Below are 5,896 nucleotides of genomic sequence, written 5' to 3'. Positions count from 1 at the left end.
AAAGGAGGCAAGAATATACTACGGGGAAAGGACAGTCTCTTTAATAAATGGTCTTGGGGAAACTGGACAGCTAAAAGAAAAAGAATGAAACTGGACCACTATTTTACACCATACACAAAAATTAATTCAAAATGGATTAAAGACTTGAATATAAGACCCGAAGCCATAAAACTCCTAGAAGAAAACATAAGTGGCAAGCTCCTTGACATCAGTCTTAGCAACGATTTTTTTTAATCTGACTCCAAAGGCAAGGGAAACAGGGCAAAAACAAACAAATGGCACTACATCGAACTAAGCAGCTTGCACAGTGAAGGAAACCATCAATAAAATGAAAAGACAAACTACTGAATGGGAGAAGATATTTGCAAACCAAATTCTGATGAGGGATTAATACCCAGAATTTATAAAGAACTCATAGAACACAATAAAAAAAGTAAACAATCCGATAGAAAATAAGCAGAGGATCTGAAAAACATTTTTCCAAATAAGATATACAGATAGCCAACAAGGATATGAAAAGGTGCTCAACACCACTAATCATCAGGGAAATGCAAATTAAAACCAAAATGAGATATTGCCTCACACCCATCAGAATGGCTATTACAAAAAAGATAAGAAATAACTAGTATTGGCGAGGATGTGGACAAAAGGAAACCCTTGTGCACTGTTGGTGGGAATACATGCTGGTGCAGCCACTATGGCAAATAGTATGAAGATTCTTCAAAAATTAGAAATAGAACCACCATATGATCCAGCAGTTCCATTGCAGGGTATCTGTTTGAAGAAAATGAAACACTAACTTGAAAAGATAAATGCACCCCTATGTTCATTGCAGCATTATTTACAATAGCCAAGATATGGAAGCAACTTAAGTGTCCACCTATGGGTGAACGGATAAAGAGGATGTGGTGTGTGTGTATATATAGATATATATGTGTATATCTATATATACACACACAAAAGAATGAAAAGAAACACACAAAAAAGAATGAAATCTTGCTATTTGTGACAACATGGGTGGCCCTAGAGCGTATTATGCTAAGTGAAATAAGTCACACAGAGAAAGACAAATACCACACAATTTCACTTATAAATGGGATCTAAAAAACAAAGAAACAAAACAAAACTGTACCCAGACTCATAGATACAGAGAATAGATTGGTGGTTACCAGAGGAGAGGGCAGTTTGGGGGTGGGAGTAAAATAGGTAAAGGGGATCAAGAAGCACAAACTTCCCGTTGTGAAATAATTAAGTCCTGAGGATGTAATGTATAGCATGGGGAACACAGTCAATGATATTCTATCAACTTTGTATGGTAATAGGATGGCAGCTGGACTTTTGGTGGTGATCCTTTTGCAATGTATACAAATGTGAATTTGCTATGGTATACCCCTGAAACTAATATGATACTGTATGTCAATTATACTTCACCAGCAAAAAATAATTTTAGAATGAATGCTCATTTACTCACTATAGAGATTCTACCCTTAATATTTTACTGGAATTGGTTTCTTCATATGTATCCATCAATTTATCCCTCCATCCATCATCAATCCATTTCATTTTTGATGTATCTCCAAGTAACTTGCAGACATTAGCACACTTCCCCTTCAAGACTACTGCAGATCTCTTGAAAGGCCAGGTTTCCCTTCCTGTGGTGAAATCTTTCCTCACTTAAATTTATCATTCTTCTACTGTTTGAGGTTCTGACATTTTATGCAAATGTAGGGCAATGTACTTTTCTATAGGATATATTATTTTCCTTCAAAAATTTCATGAGCACATTGCAATACTATACTATTCTAGTTAGAGTCAACTGTCTTGGCAACCCAGCAATTAAAGATTCTCACAGTGCTGAAATTGCACTAAGAATTACTTTGTTAACATCAAATATAAGGTATAAATATAATTTCATCAGCCTATTAAATTTTTTAAATGGTTTTACATCAATTTACTTATCCCTTCCAAATCTCTATGAATGTGGTTTGGCAGAAACCTTGATTTGATTTAGCATATGAGAAAATTAAGATAAAGAAAGGTAATGTTATATAATTACATACCTTAGCAGTTGGGGAATCCAAGATCCTGGGCTAAAACCTAGGTTCTAGAGTGGAAACTTGAAAATTATTCACTACATGTAAGGCAGGCAGAATAAACTGCGAGTGCAAAAAATAAGTAATAAACATCAGAATAAAAGAATGCTTTATAATTGTAAAATCAGATAATCCTTAGGAAAGACTAGGTTTCAAAACATTTTTAAGCTTTTCTTACAGCGCTACACACATTCTCTTCTGAATATTAATTACTTGGCTACAAGTTGTATCTTCTTTATTAGATGCTATGTTCCCCCAAAGTGAGGGAAATAAAAGGAACTAATTATTGCTTATTAGCTTTTAATAGATGGTTAGTATAAATTACATTAATTTCAACTTGCCTGAAAGCAGTTATTATTATACATAATTTTTTAAATACATAATTTTTTGTTCAAAGAGTTTAAATAATAGGTCAAAATTACAGACGTAGTCAAATATGGAATCAGAGTTTAAATGGATTCCTGTCTAATTCTACAGCTCTATAATTTGTCTTGTTATTTTACTATGATTTCTTCAGTCAAAGACTATGTTTTTTGTTTTCTTATTAATTTTTTGATATACCATAGAACCTGTAAGGTTTCTGGTCATTAGATTTGGATTCTGCTGCTTGCTAGTTCTGGGATCTTGGACATAGTGCTTGAATTTCCTCAGCTTCAGTTCCCCATCTAAGAAACAAAGAGGATTATATCAGTGTCAAAGTATTATGGTAAGAATTAAATCAGATAATTATGTTCCACTTCTGATAATCCTCTTGCTTTAACTATAGTCAAAGTATCTACTGGAAAACCTCACTAAAGTCAGACTCAGAAACTTTCTGTAGATATGTCAGTGTTTTATGTACTATTTTCATTCATTTTTCATTTCACTGACACTTTGCTAAAGTGCGAATCTTAATAAAGCCTCTATATGCTTCATATCTGCAATATTATTTGTAATATTCATAGGTTAGCACATGTTAATCACTATAGATTAAAGTCATATAACTATAATCCTAACTATTTGAATCATATTGCTGTGCAAGATGAACATTTTTTCAAATTTTTCTCTTTAGGTTGATAGGATATTCTTTTGTGATAACGTGATATTCCAATATTGGACCATGCTTCTTCTAGCACGTTTTATCTAGCACGTGTTTCCTTGTTCCTGGAGGGAAATTTCTACTAAGAATAAAGTTAAATTAACACTTTTATATAAAGTAATTATTTACTCCAAGAAAATAGCAAATGGCGAAATATGATAGGCATGAAAACTTCTCTCTTTATCCTATATTAAAAATGGTATATCAGCCTTTCCATGAAATTGTCTAAATTAATTTCTATGTGAAATTTTTTAAATTACTCATCCCTTTGTGTAAAGAACTTAAATCTTTGTCTCCATATTACATGTAGATAAGAAGAGTAAAATGTTAGTTCATAACCAGTTATGAATACTTTACCTTAAAAATCAGATTAACACTTCAAAAGAGCAACATTATTCACATTGCCGTAACATGTTATGCATGCCTCCATCTTTCCACTCACCCTTTTGCAAAGAAAACAGTTGTGAATATATGTGTGTATTCAAATGGTTATGTGGAAATTTAAGAACAGAGACCACGAGTTGATCATTTTTGAATGTTCAGTGCCTGGCATTTTGTCTTGGACATGATAAGTCCTCAACCAATAACTGTTGAAATGAACAGAACTGAGAAGGTAGGAAACAAAAGAGGTTGCTCTTATAAGAGGATAGAGACAAAGGGCTCTCCCAGATGGGATAATAGGATCAAAGTAGGTGATCCTGTGTAAGCAATAAGGAGTACAGACTTGGGAGTAAGCTGTGACACTTCTCAGGTTTTCCTTGCTCTTACCCACACATAGTTAGCAACAGAATTTACGGATACAAAAAGGGACAATGCATCCCATCATCTCCTTGAATGCCAGTGTACTTTTAGTGAAAAAAGCTGTCAATAATTTTAACAGCCCTGTAAACTCAAGCAAAAGTTATTCAATACCATTTCAGCCCGAATCTAATCATTTGTAAAAGGCTAGCTGTTCATAATAAACACCTGTAAAATGAAAGCTTGTATTTCAGAGACTTTAGGTTTCAATGTGTTTGTTTACCTCCCTATCCCCAGGGTGTAAACACAACCTGTTTTTAAGATGTCTAAAAGCTATAATGATCAACAGCACAATGTGCATTAAAACACTTAGTTTTCACAGACCTTAAATAATATATTGCAATAAAGCAGAGAGTGTTTGTGCTGTAGAATTTCATTAGTTGTGTTACGCTTATCTAATATATGGCTTTACAAATACATTATAACATTGATTTAACTATGTAATAAATTCTCTTTTGCTTTAAACACAAGAACATTGTTATATGAAGCAATTTTAAGTAAATATGTTATTCTTGTGAGTGTGCTTGTCTATGTAAGTATAATTCCAGTGTTGCTTTTTTGCTTTGCTGTCTTAGAATATCGATTACTTATAAATATTTTGATATAAATTGTTAAATTCATAAGACAATAAAACTGGGTTGAACCTATGAAGAGATATCATTGTGGGGAAAAATACTTGCAGCAATGAGTTTTATATCCCTTTGCCAAATGTTTTAGGCATTTAATTTTCATCTGAAATATACTTTCGATACCCAAATGGCTTGGGAACAATTTGTTTTGCATGATGGGAACATTAGAGAGGAGACTGTAAAACTCTTAGCTTTCTACAAACTCTCTTTACTAGCAGCAGCTATATTAGGAAAAGGAAAAAATAAAATTAGCTGAGACATAAGTTTACCAAGCCAAGAAAAGGAGAAAAGCAAGTCTCAGCCTATCTTCCTTTCTAAGTGGCAACAGTGACTCAGTCTCCCCAATGACAGCTGAGGGTATATCTTGCAGCAGGATCAATGGGATTGGCTAGTGCAGGGTGTCTCGGTCCAGCAATGAAATAGACAATGCACACAGTACAAATATACATGCACAGAGCAGGTTAAAAACTTTAGTATATTATCGATATACACTACATATATGTATACATATACATACACATGTGTATATGTACACACATACATATACGCATATGTGCTGAATATATGTACACATATATATGTGTATATGTGTGCATACACATATGTATAATATGCTACTGTGTGTGTATATATACTGTACATATATATGTACTGAGGTCTCAACTTTTAATAATTATATAATGAATTTAGTTGTTCAACAATAACCATTAATGATATCCATTAAAGAATTAATAAATTGACTAAGAAAAGCTATGTTATTGAGTGTATAATTTCAGGTGCTTTTTAAAAAAATAACAAACAATATCTACCTAATTTGTGAAAGAAAGTTTACTGAAACTATACAAGTGTAGTTCATAAAGTGAAATCATAGATAATAAAATCCCCAATCTTGTAACACACCACTACCATTAAACCACCATATAGCAAAAGCACCAAAGAACAAAAGACTGATATTTTCACAGCTTTTGTCAATTATTTTCTCTCCTGCTTAAAATTTTTATGTGATTTTCCATTAAAATTGGAATAAAATCCAAATTTCCTGCCTAGCTAATCCCATCCTACTTGACCTACTTGGTCTACCACCAACTTGCCACTCTACTTGATCTATGTCCCTTACCTCATCTCTTCTCCATGACCATAATGTTCCATCAATACTTAGACTTTCACTTCCTGGAAAGGTCTTTGCACATTTTGGTCCATGTTCCCGGAATACATTTCTTATAGATCTTCATAAGGCTGGCTTTTTCTTATTATCAGAAATCAGCCCAAATGTCATCTCCCAGAGAGGTCTTTTCTGC

The sequence above is a fragment of the Equus caballus genome, chromosome 7 (genome assembly GCF_041296265.1).
Source record: "Equus caballus isolate H_3958 breed thoroughbred chromosome 7, TB-T2T, whole genome shotgun sequence".
Lineage (NCBI taxonomy): Eukaryota > Metazoa > Chordata > Mammalia > Perissodactyla > Equidae > Equus > Equus caballus.
Note: the sequence above shows the minus strand (reverse complement) of the source record.